This window comes from Acipenser ruthenus, chromosome 17 (genome assembly GCF_902713425.1).
Source record: "Acipenser ruthenus chromosome 17, fAciRut3.2 maternal haplotype, whole genome shotgun sequence".
Classification (NCBI taxonomy): Eukaryota; Metazoa; Chordata; class Actinopteri; order Acipenseriformes; family Acipenseridae; genus Acipenser; species Acipenser ruthenus.
In genome coordinates this window covers 8,493,953-8,513,128 of record NC_081205.1, presented here as the reverse complement: position 1 = coordinate 8,513,128, position 19,176 = coordinate 8,493,953, and the positions used below count along the sequence as shown (strand labels likewise).

Sequence of the window (19,176 nt, the reverse complement as noted above, 5' to 3'; positions counted from 1 at the left end):
TATTGGTTTTCCCTTACAGAGGAATCAAGGGATCCAAGGTATGCCAGAAGAACATGCACCTTATTAACTAAATTTTACAAATTAGGATTTCATTGTTTGTTTTAGACATATCAGCATATCTTGAATTAAATGACTGGTTTCACTAGTTTTGGATTATCATACCTATTAATTATAACAGGGCAGGGAGGGGGTTAAAAGCCTCCCTGCCAGAACACATGCAATGCATGTTTATTTAATTGTATTATTAAACGTGCGTGTAAGCGCTAAAACATCAAGTTTTGTGTAATGGGTCTCATTTTTAAGAGGCAAACGAACGTGAATGAAGATCCGTTACATAATGTAATATGTGAAACCAGCCTGAAGTATAACAACAAAGAACCACTAGTATTCAACAGTATATATATGTTCCCACTTGGTCAAATCATTAGATATCATGGCGTGAATTTCCAACTCTACTCTTGTTTGTAACCTTTCTTATGTTCTTCTTATGTTTTTATGTTATGAAAAGCTTTTTGATAGAAACACATTTTTCTATTTGGGGGTGAAGGTGGGGACCCCACTATAGATTCGGATGGGATATATATATATATATATATATATATATATATATATATATATATATATATAAATTAGTTTATATAAAATAATGTTAATTATAATTAATACAGATTTAACGATAGAAGTAAAAATGATGTCACAATATATAGAAGACCATTACATCATGTAAGAATAAATCAAGGATTTGATAAACAATAACAAGTAGGTGTCATGCCGTCAAAAACCTATAAATACCTCCAATGTTTTGATTCAAACACAGGCTCCGTTGAGAAAGATATGTACAACATATCGAAACGTTGGGCAGCTGGCTCTTTGAGCTAATATATATACATATATATATGTATATATATATTATGTATATATAAATAAAGACGAAACAGGATGCTGTACAGATGATGTTTACATGTAACAAAAACAATGTTATTTTGATTCTTGTACCCTTGCATTTATAGATGTTATCCTTCGGGCACCCTCTGCTGCAGCAAACCACAACTCAACTCCCGCTATTTATTTAAACAATGTCACATGACTCTCGCAATGTATAATGCTAGCGATATTTAAATGAGTATATAGCGGCTATATGTTTTTCTTATTGTCTATCTTTATGTTTTTATGTACAGTGCTTTGTGATGACTTGTCATGAAAGGCGCTTTATAAAATTATTATTATTAATAATAATAATAATAATAATAATAATAATAATAATAATAATAATAATAATATTATTATTATTATAACAACAAGAAAATGTATTTTAAAACCTTAATATTCCCTCTTTTAAGTCAATTTATTAAAATTAAAATGGCCAATTTATCTTCAAAGGGGATGTTAACAATAGACTTCTGTTTATTCTTATCCTACTATTACAAACTACTTCTAATTCAAAATTCCTGTAGCTAAATGATCTATTTCTCCCTTTGTAACAGCTCTGGCAAAACAACCAGCAATTCCTATATCAGATGATTCATTAGGGCACTTCATTTCATTTCAGTAAGCGCCAGTTAGATCACCTTTAAACTTCCTAATTTAATCAAAACCATTTGCTCATCCTTGCTACAAACTGGATATATACCAAATAACCCCCCAATGGCTCATGACATTAATGCATATTTTAAGAATGCAGCTACTGTATCTTGCTACTGAAGACCTTGCACATAAAATCTATTCTTGTCATTAATTTGAAATATATATTCAGTACCACTAGCATGCATTTATTACATGCAATGTGGTTGTGATTGATATAGAATGTGCCTAGCCTACCAAATGCATGAATACTTAACAGCAAATTGTCCCCAGGGTTGGTGGAAAAGATACAATGCCTTCAATGTTACACCTTTATGAACTTTGCTGTCATTGAATGCTTTTTAACAGGTGCAATTCTCATGAAGGCTTATTATAAGACGGTTCTGTCAGACGGTTTTCAGAAATTTGTTATTGGCTTGTGCTCTCAATGTTTTTAAAAACGAGGAAACTGACTTCACTCTTTCTGTACAGTGGAATGAGGAATGCTGTTCAGTGCTCGGACTTTGGCTTCTTTGGATAAACTCAGAGCCAGCAAGGTTTAGAGAACAATGATAATAACTCAATATGGGAGCAACAGAAACCACAGCCGCTCATAATTATTGCAACACTAAAAAGCTGAGCATTATTTTGGAGTTCTTAATATTTAACTCCAGCATGGCCAGTATGACTAGTTGAAAGCTGCCAAAAGGACTTACCAGTATCTATCTATCTATCTATCTATCTATCTATCTATCTATCTATCTATCTATCTATCTATCTTTCTATCTATATCTTGTAACAATTGTAAGTCACCCTGGATAAGGGTGTCAGCTAATAAATAAATTATATATATATATATATATATATATATATATATATACTGTATATATTGTAACACATCAGGGAGGGGGTTAGTATCCTCCCTGAAGAAAACATGTGCGTATGCACATTTTGTTTAATTGTTTTATTATTTTGGTAATTTGTTTATTGTTTAATTATCACCCGCACCTGATATTTATTGTAAATTAATGCCAGGCGCAAGGTATTTGAGACGTGCAGCTTGTCTGCACAGGGCTGCTGAGTAGAAGGAGGCAGAAGGTGCGCTCTGCTTCCGAGCAGTCAAAGTACTGAATTAAACGTGTGTGGTTTCCAGTGTTTTTATGACAGGTAAACGGCGTAGCCGTCCTGCGAGCTAGTCAGGGACCTGCATAAAATGTTTAGTTAGTGCTCAAAACGGAGCTAGGTGTTTTGTTTCGTTTTGTTTATTTATTTTTGTGTATATTAAAATTAGCGCGTAAGCGCTTGAAAATCCATTTCTTGTGTCCTGTGTCCTGCTTTTAAAGGGGCAACGAACGACCGTGAGTGCCGGCCGGTTACAATATATATATATATATATATATATATATATATATAGATCTCAATGCTCTAATATCCAAACGGGTAATATATCCTTATTCAATAAGTCCTTTTTTAATGATCATAAAACCTTAAAATCATCTTCTTGTCCCTGAGTTGATAGACTGTATTATTAGTATCTACATTTTAACTATTATACAGAACACTTCTTTAAGGGTATGGAATATTTGGGATATGCTGTAACCTTTTGAAGCCATTTTGAGCAGACTCTAGGCTCTGGACATGACTATATGTTTTAAGGTTAAGCTTATTTTCCATTAATTTTATTGAATTTACGTGAATTTATTTCACGTCACAGTGGCTATTTTTCTTTTCCACAGTACAGAACATGAATGAAGTAAATAGGTTCCAGCAAACTGACATGTCATGGTGACACAGTCACTTGAGACTGCCTGAAGGACTCTGGCAAGGCAACTAGCAGCTTAATTCAAGTCACCTCCACCTGAAAGAACTTATGTACTCGTGTCAGTTTGATTAATGGAACATGAAGAGATTGGAAGAGTACATGTACATGTGCGATTGGAGTTAGAAGATAATGCAAAATTGTTCCTGTATAATTATCTACAATGCTGGAGGCCCCAACCAACCAGCAGTAATAGAAAAGGTATAACAAGATGGAAATAAAAAAAACTCATGTGCATTCTCAGCTCTAGACTGCCAAAAGGTGATTAATTCACTTTGGAAATGAATGCATAAACCGGAGATCATAGTACGGTATCCACATGTATCCAAAGATGGTTAAGCACAGATAGCAATTGAGTTGTATAAGCATAGGATCAATCACTGTGCACATTTACCATGGTACACATTTATAATGGAGCTTTGTGTGCATAGTACCGTATTTGTTATCCCCTGAGAGGTGTGCAGTGTGGCCATAGTGGAGTCATTTGTACCTTTGGATGTACAGGAGTGGCAACAAGGTAGAAACACCCACCATTACATTAATTACATTGTAATCTTAAAGATGGAAACAATGTTGTAAGATATTGTCACAAAATGGGACCAGAAGCCGTTCCATAATTCACAGAACAGAAAAACAACAGAAGGAGGCAGAGAGTGTTGCTTTTTGGAGGACCCTGATTGGGGATCCCCTGATCTGCGTAAATTCAATGGTAATTATAACCTCTGTCTGCTGCAGGTAGCACTGGAGCGTGATAGTGTGGCAAGGGAGGGATCTACGTGTTTCTTCCACTAAAACTACCTTTTTTGGAGCACGGGGTCAATGAAGATAGGCTACTATAAAAAGTTACAAGGAAATGTATTTAACAATAAGAGTATGGATGTCTATATTCATAGATTATGTGAAATATTGATATTGATGATAAAGTACAGTTTATATATTCCTTTACTATAATTGGACAACTTTAATTGTGTCTCTTCTGATAACTGATTTTAATCTGATAAACACTGCATTGTCTAACATAGAGTATAATGTGCAGTGAATAATAATAATAATAATAATAATAATAATAATAATAATAATGCAAGTCAAAACCCTAAAATATATATCTTCATCTTTTATGAAAAGAAATACAATCAAATTGACCTATCGTTCAAGCCTAGAAGGGAAACTGCCCTTTAGATAATGATCTCTGCACTGCAGGAAAGTGACAATGATCAATGGAAATGGTCTTTTGGGTGATTTGTTTAATTAAATCATGTAGGGTAAGGTTTGACGGGATGAACACTATACAGAGCATTCTAATATTAATTAATGTTAATATGAAAATATTTTTAAATGGATAAAAGAATTGGACAAATACAACACCGGTCAAATGAAATGTGGTCCCTTTTAATGTCTCCTGCATACCAAACGTTCATTAAAAAAAAAAAAAAAAAGATTTTAATAAAGGACCCATATTTTAATATTGTGTTCTTGCCAGGAATGGTTTCACTTTCCCCACTAACACAGGATCTATTAAAGCTTAATAGCCCAGCCTCATGTGACTGATGCTGCTGTTCTGATGGCGTAGCACTCTGGTTGGCTGAATAGATGTTAGGATTTCAATACATGGTAGCATTTTGGATTATGGGGCATATATAACCATGTAATAAAATGGTTATAACGGAGTAACTGCTCTCTCCAATGGTCTCTGCTCTTTCACGGTAACTACTGGTTTACTAAATAAAATGTTTAATTAGATGTAAAGGGCCTGTGTATGCTGCTACAATGTAATTACATCAAGTACCAAGATGTTCACAAGTCAATGTCCATGTAATAACCACTTAAGAACAAAAACAATACCTAGTTATTACAATGTAAAACATGATTTTTTATGCCCTGTAATTTGTTATAAACAGACGCATGTGACGATTCAGCCTAATATGTGTTTGACAGCATGGAAATCTGATTGACTGACTATTAAAATCCAATATTCAGAGGGTAGAGAGATCTGGCCTGCCATTACCTCTACTTGTTTCAGGTGCACAATCCCAAACTGTTATCCTGTGTACGGTCTGGAAAGAATGCCAGCAATATTTGTGGAATGTAACCAGCAGTTAATTGTCCAAGGATTCATGAGTTTAATACCCTAGTGGCATTAGCCCGACTGTACACAAAGTACTTTCCTTTTCACTTGAACATTATGGCATCAGCAATAAACAAAGCTCTAGTGTTCTGTCACAGACGGTTCTGGCTCGTCCCTTTTGTGCTATAAGTCATTAGATCCTTTTGCATGGAAGGCCTTGGTTGCAAGGGTGTGTGGTTCTTTGATGGACCCAGATTCAGTTAAAATGTGTTTGCCCACTGAGGATGGGAATGAGAATGTAGAGATGGGAGCCCAGCTAACAAGATTTATGTTTTTGCAGGTATCAAGTAAAGGCCCTGGTTGCCCACACCTGTGATGTAAAACGCTGGATGCACAGGCCTGTTGTAGTGTTCACAGAGCCACTTCGAGCTGAGCCAGGAGGAGAATTTGAATCTTGCTGGGAACAAGCTGACTTATTAGATATGGATTGGATGCTATAGAATGAAATACATTGCTAATAGTAATGTTGTAGGATCCTGTATTTTGTATCCTTTTCAATAAGTCTGTGTAAGGTCTGAAAAAGAGAGCTCCTGGTATCAAAAGGTCAGGCTGACCTGCTGAAAGGCTCAAAAGCAATTGAACTAGGTTTGATTATAGTAAAAAAAACAAAAGTATTTAAATAAATAAGAAACCTAATATAATAACTTTAAATATACAGTGAACCAATTTAAGGAAAATAACTCAGTTTGTAACCTCGTTCTTACCTGCTTGGAGTAAAAGCAGTGTTGGTTTTGGCCGATGAAGCAGGTTTTTTTTGCTGGTCAGTGATTTAAAAGCCAAGATCCTCTCTATAATGAGTGATCTCATTAATATTAACGAACAAAATACCTTTTGGATAATAGAAGGTAGGAGTTTATATTTAAATAAACATTTTCTATATATCACAGAAATTAATTAGAACCTGGCAAGAAGAAATGGGAACGAAAGGTGTAGGACGGTTTTACTGCGTTAAACAAAAATTTGGTCTAAAATAATGAGTATTAGAAAGTGCTTACTGTAGTGTTTCATATTAATCAACACTATAATTGGCCAGAGAGTAGGTCGTCTTAAAACCTGCTTCAACTGGAGTTTGTATGAACAGAAAAAAATGAAAAATGTCAGACTTAGTTCAGTCAGAATAATACTATCGCCTTCTAAAATATTAATGGTAGCCTGTATTTAGATGTAAATAACTGGACCTTCCACTAAAAACTTAAAAGACTTCATAACAGATCAATGGAGTAAAATAATATTACAATTTCTAGGAGCAACTGTTATACTAAAGTAACTGAATTAGAAATACATCTTATAATGCCATTTAAAGTTAAACTGTTAAGACACATTTGAGATAATGTTCATTTAATGTAATCAGTTTAAGAATTAGTTTGGTTTCTGTCTCCAACTAAACAAAAAGTCTTTCAGACATTACAATATCAATTAAATTAAAGAATATAAATGTTTAGTTTATATAAAGGTTTTACTGCAGTAAAAAAAACAGGAACTGTTAGGTTTGAATGTAAGACAATAAAGTGTAAACTGTATTTAATAACTGTAGTACACATTAGACTTACTGGAAGAAAAATAGCCTGTGCTAGTCCTGGAAAGTTCTTTTTGGCAGTCGAAGTGAGATTTACTGGTCGTCAGCAGTTTTGAATCCAAGGCCTTTCTATAATGAGCAAAATTAACTCTCTTCATTATATTATAGAAATTAATGAAAACTTGGCAGCCCAAGCGAGCATTTTATTTAAATTAGAAAAGTTGTCTACAGTATCAGTTCTTACCAGGCAGGTAGTGACTATAATTGGGATAATGTTTGAGAGCCAAAAAATGACTTCATGTGGTGAATTTGGAGAAACGCTTACAGTGGAGTTTCAAATGAATTAAAACACTAGTCTTGGCAAGAAAACAGGGTGTCTGGAACCTGCTTGTGCCGGCGAATTTTTTGAAACACAGGTCAGGCTTAGTCCAAGAATGGCACAGTTAAATACGGCTATTACATTTAACATGTTCATTATAGCTTAAATTTTAATGGAAATGACCACTGTATGCTTACTGGCTTTTATTCAAAGGCTTGTAATAAACCCTTACAGTCTTTGTCCAATACTTTGTTAACACACCTATATATGAAAGTAAACTAATCTGAAAAGTTGACAAGATGCTGCTCAGAGGGCATATATTGTAGACCCAGGTTAATATAATCACATAGCAAGTTGATGTTATATATAAAACAGCATCTCTTTTACACATATAAACTTGTATTGTACTGTATTGTATTATAGCAAGGATCCTGTGAACTATGGTTCAACTGACTTTTTAGAGAAAGGGGGGGTTGAAAAAGAGAACTCTGAGATCATGTTATATCCAATTAATTTTGAAGGTTGTTGTGTAACTCCAATTAGTTTTAAAAAGAGTTGACCGGATAAGACCTGTCAAGGCAGATTGATGATGTCAAGGCAGATTTAATTGGGACTCCTGATGTATTCAATGGGGGTAAAATCCTATATAAGCTCAGAGCAAGACCCCATTTGCAAGCTGACATGGTCCATGCTCTGAGGGTCTCTGAAAAACTGATTGCTGTTTGGTTGAAGTTGAAAGTCTCTGCCTTTTGAAGACAGTTTTTATTTTTCATATATCCTACACTACACTTCCATATACTGGAAGGTAAGCATATATTTGAATTTATATCTCTTTTATATCAGATGCATTGTTATAAGGTATAGAAATGATGTGTTAGTTTTAAGATATTGATATATTAAATGTTATAGCTGTGGGTGCTTTAGCTTTTTGCATTTTATGGCCTGAAGGCTAAACATATGATAACCATATTTGTATTACTGTATTGAAGTACTAATGCTGTTAAACCTGTAAAGGCACTGGATCGCCCAGATTGCTTATTACTTGGGATTTACAGTGGTCTGCGCAACCAACAGTGCACAAACAAAACCACTTACAGGAGTTTAAAACATCTCTGTACTCCTTAAACATCTCCCCTGGGTTTAAGAGTGTGCTCAGAGAATATATATAAATAAAAAGAGTACAGGCAATTCTGACAGTTCTCTAATGTGAGTCTTTGTGAACTGCATATCAGTGCACTTGAAACTAAATAGGTATTCAGAAAGAAAACTTAGTGACGGGTATGTCACTGTGACATTATTTATCTTAATACATAAAAAGAGGATTCTTTTTTGTTTTCACTTATAGACACTGTATTCCCTGATATTAAGCATCTGCACTATCTGTGAACGTCAAAATACAATAAAAGACTGTGATTGGTATTATAGTTAGCAGGTTAACAAGATATTTTAAATTGCACACAAGGTCAGTTCTTCTTCTCTAGTGTTGAATCAATGCTGAGTTTTTTTTTGTTTTTGTTTTTACCAGATCTTTTTTTTTAAATCTATCTTGCATTCATTCAAATCCAACAACAGAATGACCAGGACTGTTCCTAATTACTCTACATTGCTAGGCAGATGCAGAGCCTGATCTAAGGAAGCAATTGTCCGAATTCAGTTCTTCAATTTAGGTAAAAACAGAATACTCCTTGAATGTTCACTTTGTTGTATTCACAAAACAGTCAAGATGAATTTCCATAATGCACAAAATGTCCACCGTCACTTTCCCAAGTGCATCTTTCTGAAAAAAAACAACATCCCTTAGCTTTTTTAACCTTGTAAGGATTTACTTATGTACAACACTGTGGTCATTTCACTCATGAGGTAGTCGTAATCAACCATTATTTGGCCATCCTAATTTGTGGTTTAACTGCAGTACTCTATTAGCTTCTGTGGTCAATTTACGCCACTTATAAGCAACATTTAAGAAAAACTGTGCCTCTTCATTGGAACACTGTCCTGGTTTGTTATGATTTTATGTTTGCGGTTTATATCCATGTAGGAAACCAAGTTTGTAATGTACATTACTTAACATTTACAGACAAACCCTTTTTTTAATGTACAGCTTCCAATTATTATTTCCCCAATTTTCTCCCCAATTTAGTCCAGTTACATTTTTAAGTCCAGTTACATTTCTTCACTGCAGCAATTCCCCACAATAGCTCAGGAGAAAGGAAGATTAGTAGGTGTCCTCTGATTCTACGACCAGGCTAATTGCCTCTTTACCCGCAGGAACTCAAGAGTGGATGCCGGCAAGGAGGACAAAAGCCAGCCCTGCAGGTATCCGCTTGAGCTCACTAGGTGTCTGGCCAGTAGGGTCCTCTGTGTAACGATGAGGAGAAACTGATGGTTTTTCCTCCCTGAACCATGGGGTTGCAGAGCCAATGCAACGCTCCCTCTGGACTCCCCAGCAAAGACCAGTGACTGTACATCCAGGATGTGAACCTGCTCTCTTCTGACTGTATGACTAACCCTGCACTCCACACAGCCGTGTTATTACCAGATGAGCCAATCTGGGCCCCCTGACAGTTAAAGCCTGGGGCACTTGAGCAAAACATTTAACAATAAACATTAAAACACAATATACGAGTTAAAATAATTTGAAAAAAAATTGTGGTAATTTGTATGTCAGAACATTTCAATACTGCACACCACCTTACTTAAATGTAACATTTATAATCTTGTAACCCACAAAATGACATGTTGTTAAAATAAGCATGATATTAACAGGAATAGTATTCATATTTGACTGTACTTCAAATGAATGTACTTGAAACCATTACGTAGCACTATTTTTTTAAATTACCATCATATTTATGGGGAAACATGGGCATTGATGAATTTGTGTTTTGAATTCAGGTCATGTAGCAGAGAGCCTGAGTGAGACACTCTATAAAATCTAATATAGGTTGTTTCCAGCATCACTGTGCTAGAGATTAAGGAAGCCTTCTCCACTAAAGCCAAACTGAAGCTTACACAATAATTTCATCTGGCAGCATGTAAATTGTGTTGCACCTGATACACTTGCACATCTTTAAACAGCAGGCTTACAGGCTTCACTTCCACTGGAATCAACTGTTGCCTGTAAGTTCTAGAATGTTGATTTCCACACCTGCTGTGGTAGTGTAGCAGGGTTTCTTGATAATGATTGTAATCTGTTTTCTCCTAGGTGAACAGGCTTCTTTCAAATGTTCTGTTGTAAGCTGCTAAGGACCCTTCCTGTTGAATACAATGCATTTTTAGCTGCTTTTATTTATTTATTTAACTGCCTTTCTCTTATTAAAACTGTGTAGATTTTATTGGTTATTTGAACCGACTTTTATGTAACTTTGAGACTATTGTAATAAAACTTTTTGGACTTTTATTCTGGCTTTGCCACTCTGTTGCTATCTCTGGTCACTTTACCTTTATTCAACAAATTATTTGGTTTTGTTCGTAGATTGAGCATTTACAAATGTAGTTTGGTAGTGCCCCTAGTATCGGTGTTGTGACCCCTTGGTGAGTGCTCCTGGATGGCTGCAACAGTAGTACAGTGCTAATAAGCATTAGATGAAGGGACAACACTTTTTTAAAATCCAAAATCAAGCAGTTAATGTTACAAACCAAACAACCAACCACAACGATTAAATAAAAAAGGTGCCTAAATTGTTTCTTACTAGTTTTTTGTAATAACTGATTACACCTTGATCTTGAGAAAATGTAAAGAGATCAGGGATGTGGGGATTGCTGCAGTGAGGGATTGTAATTGGGGAGAAAACCATAGGAAAAAAAATTAGACATGTCATTTTTTTTTCTTGAATCATTGATTGACTATACACTATTTAAAACAACAAGAATTGTATTGGGAAATATTACTTTTGATAGATTGAACAAGGGAGGATTGAGAAAGATTGAGAAAGAGTAAGATTTTAATAAACATTTGATTTCTTTTAGTAACTAATGATATTGTAAACATTTCATTAACAGCCTGTGATTGCAGAAGGCTTGTGGTATGAGGAGATTGGCAGGGAGATGGATAAATCAATGACTAATGACTCTGTGATGTCAAACAGTTATTGGACCATTTCCATCACAACCTTGTATTGTATATGTTAAAAAAAGACAAGCAGGGTCTGTATATTGTTAAAGAGGATGTTTAGATCTAAAAATAGACATATCACAAAAATATAATTGAAATAAGCACCATGGCTTGAAAGTAAAGGTTTCATTCCAGCCCATGCAATGCTGCCTGACTGTTCAGACACTTTTCCACCTCATTACTATTTGTAATGAATACTGTCATTAAAGAAAGCAGACAAGTGAAAACTGAGTTAAAGGGGTGTGTTATATAATCTATTGAATGTGTTCTGTATGATTCTGTACAATCTAACTATTCCAGTAAAAAATGCTTTTGAAAAGCCTCCTTAGTGTTGACTGTGGGGAAGCATATTAGTGTTACGCTGTGCACTGAAGCCCATAGATGAAGTGAAGCATGTGCAACACTGATATGCTTCCCCGCCTCACTACCTGAATAGTTCTGTTCTTGGCTAGTTGCTCGTCAGTACCCTACTGAATCGCGGTCATTCTCTGTAGGAATACATGTTAGGTACTTTTCATCTCGATTCAGCTGTATATCTGAATTCTTTCTGTTGACAATGCCCCTCAATTCACTCCAATTGTTTAAAAGAATTGAAAAAAAACTTAATTTTACAAAACTAGAATGAAGCATCCAGGTAATATAAATCACAGCATCTTATTCTTTCCAAGGTTGTTTTTCAGGTATGTAACATTAACATGTTCTCTTGTCTAAAAATAGAAGTTATTAAATAGTGGAGTAAATGCTTGCATGCACTAGTTGATGCCGAATGCTGAGCTTCAATCCACCACATTTATATAGTTTATAAATATACTGTGTATATATATATATATATATATATATATATATATATATATATATATATATATATAACAATCAATATCACAGTCTTTTATACATGTGCATGTTTTAAAGTCAACTGTGAATAAATAATGCACATTATAAATCATAAGGGTGTTTCATAAATTATTTCCAGTATTCTATACATGGAGATGTGTTTGTATTTACATCACATCTGTTTTCAGTTATGTAACCACCATTGTTTTAATTGCAGCTGGGGTTTAATACACAGCAGCGTGCGCGTATCTGAAACAGGTCTGAAACTGAAAGCACAGGCTGAATGAACAAGGCTTTGATGATGTAAGGTCGGAATGTTATGCAAAAACCAATACTGACACCTAGTGGAATAGAAAGAATTAAAAAAAAAGTGTTCTATACTGACACCTTGTGGGTTTAACAAGGGGGAGAGAGGGGGAGAGGGAGAGAGGGAGAAGGTAGTGAGTCCCTTATATAGGTACTGCATTGATTCACGTGACCATGGCAGATCAGCATGGGTAGTGTTGGGGAAGTTACTTTTAAAAAGTAATCCATTACAGCTACAGGTTACTTGAACACATTTGTAACTAGTTACAGTAATGTATTACTTTGGAAAAATGTAACTAGTTAAGTTAGTTACTTCTCAGGCCCAGCTCACAGCAGCTTGAAATATTCTTTGAAGACCCAGCTATCGAACCCTCTTGTTCCCTCTTCTGATGCTATTTTATTGCAAGATGATAAGTGTGTTCATTGGCATGTAAGGTTTGCCTTGCACTGTTGAAGAGCATTCTGATTTCCATGTGATGCATTAGCCTTCGTCCTTCTTCATGTAACTAAAAGTTATTTTTTCACATAAAACGTAGTCCTTTACCACATTTAGTTACATGTCTGGCAAAGGAATCATTACAGTTATAAGTTACAGAAAAATGCAATCAGATTATAGTAATGCATTATATGTAAAGCATTACTGCCCGATACTGGGCCATAGATATTCAAATTCTATCAACATTTACACAGATAAATAGCTAGTCAGACATTTATGTACATACCCTTAAAACATTTTCCCATAGTAAAGCATTGCAAAGGGTAATAAAGCACAGTGAAAACATGGTAAAACATAGGCAAGCATTGTAAGACCAGAGAGGGGAAACAAGGGGGAGAGAGGGGGAGAGGGAGAGAAGGAGAAGGTAGTGAGTCCCTTATAAAAGCATATTTAAAAACATGGCAAACAGTGGTAAATGCATAGCATAACCATGGGGGAAAATTGTATATTTACCGTATAAGGTTTAGCTATCTGTACAACAGAATCCACTGCTAAAATAATGTGGGTGGTTTCACATGATAATTATTATGTGTTTTTGGTTTTATCTTGTATTTCAGGTGGTAAATTGTATATTTTGGAGCATCAAGATGTTAAAATATATACTAAATTGAGTTAATTCAATAAAGTATCATTTGTTTGGTTGTTGTGAGGTCTTCTGTGTATTCTGCTATCCAATGATCAGTTTGATTGGGTTGCATGCACACAAACTCTTTAAATCTTCATTCCACTATACTGCTCATCATAGGCATGTTACTAACTGCAGCTACAGAAGGTACAGTACTACTTTGACTAATTCAAGCTCTGGGGTATATTTTGAAGCAGAGTATGAATCCTTTTTGCTGCTGCAAAGTCATTTACAATAGGAGCTTGTTTGTTTTACATCTCATCCGAAGGACGGAGCACAAGGAAGTTAAGTGACTTGCTCAGGGTCATACACAGTGAGTCAGTGGTTGGGCTGGGATTTGAACCTGGAACCTCCTGGAATCAAGCCCTTTTCTTTAAACCAGGATATTGTGAGTTTCACTAGGGTCCTTATTAAAGATAACGGATCCCTTATGCGATGATCGAATCCATCTTCACCAGACTTTAATGATACCCTCCTCTCTCCTATAGATGTCTTTTATTTGGCTATAATTCAGTAACCTTTCAGGTACATGAGATTGTTATGTGATTATGAAGACCCTCAGTAAGTGTGCGCACTGTCACTGCAAGACAGCTTGGGATTGTATTTTAATAGTTTCTATAAAATGTGTCTCTACCAACATAACCAAACCAGGCTGGCCTCACTGTTGCTCATGCCCTTGTTTTTATTCTTTGTCTTCCCTCAGTTTCTGAGAAAGCGGTCTGTCTGTAGCTCTGAGGGTGAATACATGTGTTACTCTGCAATAATAACATCACTAAGTCAAGATCCTTAAAAGCCATGTCCTAGGAGCTGGCCAAGGCAACCCTGAGGAAAGAATCATAGCTGCGTTGGCAAAACAAATTAAATTAAAGGAGCTTGTCGATGAGCCACGTTACTCGCTTTAATCCAAATAAATCTTGAGGAATATGTGGATTTTCCCTGCCTAAGGGCTCAGTGAGAACAAGAGGAATCCGATGACAGCCTCAGGAGAATGCTTACCCATTAACTATGAGGAATGAGGCCTTGACCTGCATATTATTCACATGCTGACTCTCGCAGGATGAAGCAGGCATTTCAAAACTTCCATCAGATCCTTCTGAAGAGCAAGCCACCCGTGAACAATTTAGATTGCTTTTTACAAGAGCCACACTGTTCACCTATTCATGGATGTCAAGTCTCAAGGTTTACCCATGAAACTCACGTTTTTTTATAATTTTGAGAGTCTCACGGCCGTGCAATGGATTCTCACGTTTGTTATCACCAATTATCCACAGGTGATGCTTCCATTCTTGATGGCCTCATTTTCCCAGGAGGACAGGAATAGATGGAATTCTAAATGGATGGCAAAGAATGGGAGTAGCCAGAAAATATTCTTGTGTCATGATCATTATGCATTTTAAGATATCTTGAAATATTTAAAGGTATCTCTGAAATAACTTCCTGTTCATTTAGAGATATATTTAAATCATTTTAAGATATCTTGAAATAACTTCCTTTTCATTTAGAGCTGTCTCTAAATCATTTTGAGATATCTCTAAACTTCCTGTTTATTTGGAGCTATCTCTAAATGGACAGGAATTCCATTCAAAATATAGAGCATTTTCACAGGAAGTCATTTCGAGATATCTTGAAATGGCTTCCTGTTCATTTGAAGATATCTTAAAATGATTTAGAGATATCTCTAAATGAACAGGGAGTCATTTTAAGATATCTTACATTGAATTTCAGATATCTTTAAATGATTTAAAGATATCTAAAAAAAACATTTAGAGATACCTTTAAATTATTTAAAGATATCTCAAAATGCATTTTAGATATCTCATTTAAAGCTCCATTTAGAGATATCTGTAAATCAATTTAAGATATATCTAAATGTATTTTAGAAATCTCAAAATGATTTAGAGATACCTTTAAATATTTAAAGATATCTTCAAATATTTGAAGATATCTAGAAATGATTTAGAGATCTTTAAATATTTAGAGATATCTAAAAATTAATTTGAGAAATCTCTAAATGATAATTCAGCTTGCCATAGAGATCACAGTTTGGGAATTGTCTTTCACCTGGTCTTGTAATAAGAGGAATGTTTAAGAAAGTTAGTCTGTGTTAAGGTGCTTTCCCCTAAGTTCAGGAGTTATCATTTCCAGTTGCCTGCCATAGATATATGTAGCATAGTCTATATCAGAGAGAGATATAGCGAGAGAAATATTATTTGAACTCTTGCACACGACCAATTGAAGTGCTCAATGCACCTGTATCCCAATCACCAGTGAAAAGTGCAGCACGTACAATCGCCACAAGATGGAGATAAAAACACATGTTTGCATTAGAAGGTTTGTTTGTGTCACTGAACACACTGATAAAAGACTGTTGCTGCCAATGAATATTGTCCAGCATATCCAACTAGATTAAGTAGTTTGATTTAGGCACAGTTCTCAAGGTTGGGGGAGGCGGGTCCTTCAAGTTCATCTTCCCTTGAGGCCTGAATGTGCATTTTATGAATGTTTTCTTTAGTATTGGCATTGTTTGAATTCCATTTGCTGTCCGAAAGCACATGAAGTCTTATTAACGCTAAAGTATGTTTAAATTAATATTTAGACTTAAAGTATTTCATCTTGAATTTTGTTGCTGGGAGACAGTAAAACACAACATTGAACGAGACAAAATGCATGATGAGCATTCGTAAGCAGACAAAGTAACGAACAGCCACTTCTGCATGAAGATTTCACTCCTGCAAGGAACTTTCCTGTTTATTCTCTTTAGCCATGTTTTTGTTGCTTGAGACACACCATGAGCCAGATCGCAGCAGGGATGAAGAAATATTTGCTCAAATCAACATTTGAGCCGACAATTCGATCCAGAGAAGCTGAACAGATGAAAGTGTGGTCATGTGAACGTTGCTACTTCCAGGGCATTGCGTACGCACATTGCTTCTATTGACCCTGTTTCTTCAAAAAGCAGTGTGAAATTGCATGATGACAGGTTATGTTTTTAAAAAAAAACTCATTTTGATTTATTTAAATCAAGTTTGTAGTTCATGAAATCCATTTCACCTGTTAAAGTGTTAGTTAGAGCTAGGCCATGCACACCTAATCCATTCCTTTATCTGGGTTTTACGTATGAAATGAGTCATTGCAGTCCGTAATTGCCTCATAAGAGTTGTAATCAAAACCATTTCAGTTCTGTCCAATGATATTCACTGCAGAAGACACCAGGCATTCACCAAATATATCTGTGGAATTTGGAAAAAATCTCACATTGGCTGAAGCCAAGCATAAAGAATCAAATAAGTCAAGACTAAAAGCAAATACATGGCAAGCCATTGCTGTGTTGTTAACTAAGTCTAGGAAATGTGATCATATCACCTCTTTACAATGGCTTCTGGTATGATTTAGACCTGAGTTTAAGATTCAACTCTTGACCTACAAGGTGTTACATGGTCTAGTCTTGAAAGGCGCTATATAAATGCAATATTGTGGTTGTAGAGTTTGAATGGTATGTATAGTATAACATTGTTTTATGAAACTATTATGAACATATACAAATACATATGTGGTGTGCAGTATAGGGGATAATAACAAGAAGTATTATATAAATGTTCTTTCAATTATTGTAGAAGAGGTAAAGAACAAATGAAAACACCTGTAAGACAGATACATGAGTGGAAGGGTTATATGGAAGAGATGGCTCCACACTGGCTCCACACACAGAGAGCTGAAGATCATTAGAATTAAGAAAACATTAGATATTGACAGTCAACTCACATGATTTAAATGAAAAAAAAAACAGAATTTGTTTACATTTGTTAGCTAACGTGGTATACTGTAAGACCATGTTCTGAAACTCCAGGATATAACAATAACAAGTTTGTAAGGTTCAGTTGTGGTGCCGTAAGCCAAGAATGGTCTGGCAAAGATTAATCACGTGCATGTGTCATTGAACAAATATCTGTTTAGTACTGTATTGAATGATTTACTACATTGATTTATTAGTTTTCACTCCTTAAAATGTATAATAGGTTGTACATGCTACTCCAAACAAAATGAGGTTTGACTGGTTTCTGTATGGTAGCATTACAGCCAAAACAAGCTGTCATACCTTAAAATGTTCTTGTCAAGGTTTCAAATATGTAACGTTCAATAAGGTGAGTCTTCTATACCAGTAAATAAAAAGGGCAATTGGGTTCACAGAATTTAACTTATTTAATGTTGGCTAAAAGCATTTCAGGCAGTTCTGAAACTGAGCTTTTGACAATCTGGAACTGGTTTTAAAAAATATTTGCAATTGAAATTGATGTTCGAATTACGATGTGTCAACTCTGCAGATGTGCAATAACTCTCTCGGCCTGACCACCTTGTTTCACTAAAGAACGCTTTGCATTTCAACTTCTTATGTATTTCTGTTGAGTTGTTAAAAGAGAGAAAGCATAGAAAAAAAACAACAATCTTGTTTTTTGAGTGGACACAGTTGTGTTTAGGCTAAAGTGACATCATAACTAGTTAGAAACTCAAGGTCAACACCCACAACTCAGACTGAAGGTTTGTTGATTTGTTTCATTTGTAGAAAGCTCAGTTGCATAAAGCATGAAACCCATGAAAACATCAAAACATGTCTGTTTAAAATCAAAAGTATTGATTAAAGCTTCCGTCAACAAAAATTGTTCTGTTGAGTCATATAGCATGTCTCTGTATTTATTTATTGAATGGCACAGGTTACAGAAAGTTGAGGATGTGGACAGGATCACTTACAGAAGCGTTTAGACATTAACATGTACTGCACTATAAAAAACCAAGGAACAATGTTTACTCCTGTCCTTAGTAAATATACAAGTGGTACTCTTTTAAATATGTTTTCTTTGATGTATTCCTTGAGTGAGTCTAAGGCCTACAAGTAGCATGAGAAGAATGTATAATCCAAGCTCTATCTTTCATATGTTGTTTATATCACATGCCTTTTCTTGTTTGGCGTTTCCAGTGAAAAGATCTGGACATTTGATAATTGTATTTATACCTACTGGTACCCAAAGTCTGAAAATAACATGTTTTATCATTGATTCACCACAACTGTAGTATAAATAAGGCTAGAGGGAGTAGTTTTAAAGGACTCTGTGGGCGTCATTACCCACAGTGCACTAGGAACAAGCTGTGGAAACAGGACTTGTCAACTTGTGATTAGTTTGTTTGTTTGGTGACACGGCTAACAGAGAACACATATAATGTTGAACGAATCTAGCTGTGTTTGTATTTTTGAGCATTCCTTCTAAACATACTCTGTAAAGTCTTTGAATTTTTGTACGGCCCATGCATATTTTACTTTGATGTCACCAACATTCTCAAATATATTTCCGTTGTCCCCAACTTTAAACAATATGTTTCTGACATCACAATAAAAAATAACATGGTTTAGTAAACTCACATTGTATAAATATGCTAAATAACACAATGATCAGCTTTTTTAGCAGAGG

General features: G+C 35.1%; 1 long non-coding RNA gene across 1 annotated transcript; it reads left to right on the top strand.

Annotated features, from left to right (window-relative positions):
• The first annotated feature begins 7,979 nt into the window (after positions 1–7,979).
• On the top strand, positions 7,980–12,227 carry LOC117422964 (uncharacterized). The gene is made up of 3 exons (XR_004664253.2): positions 7,980–8,144; positions 8,865–9,006; positions 9,608–12,227. It is a non-coding gene; the product is annotated as an uncharacterized LOC117422964 (long non-coding RNA).
• The last annotated feature ends 6,949 nt before the right edge of the window (positions 12,228–19,176 follow it).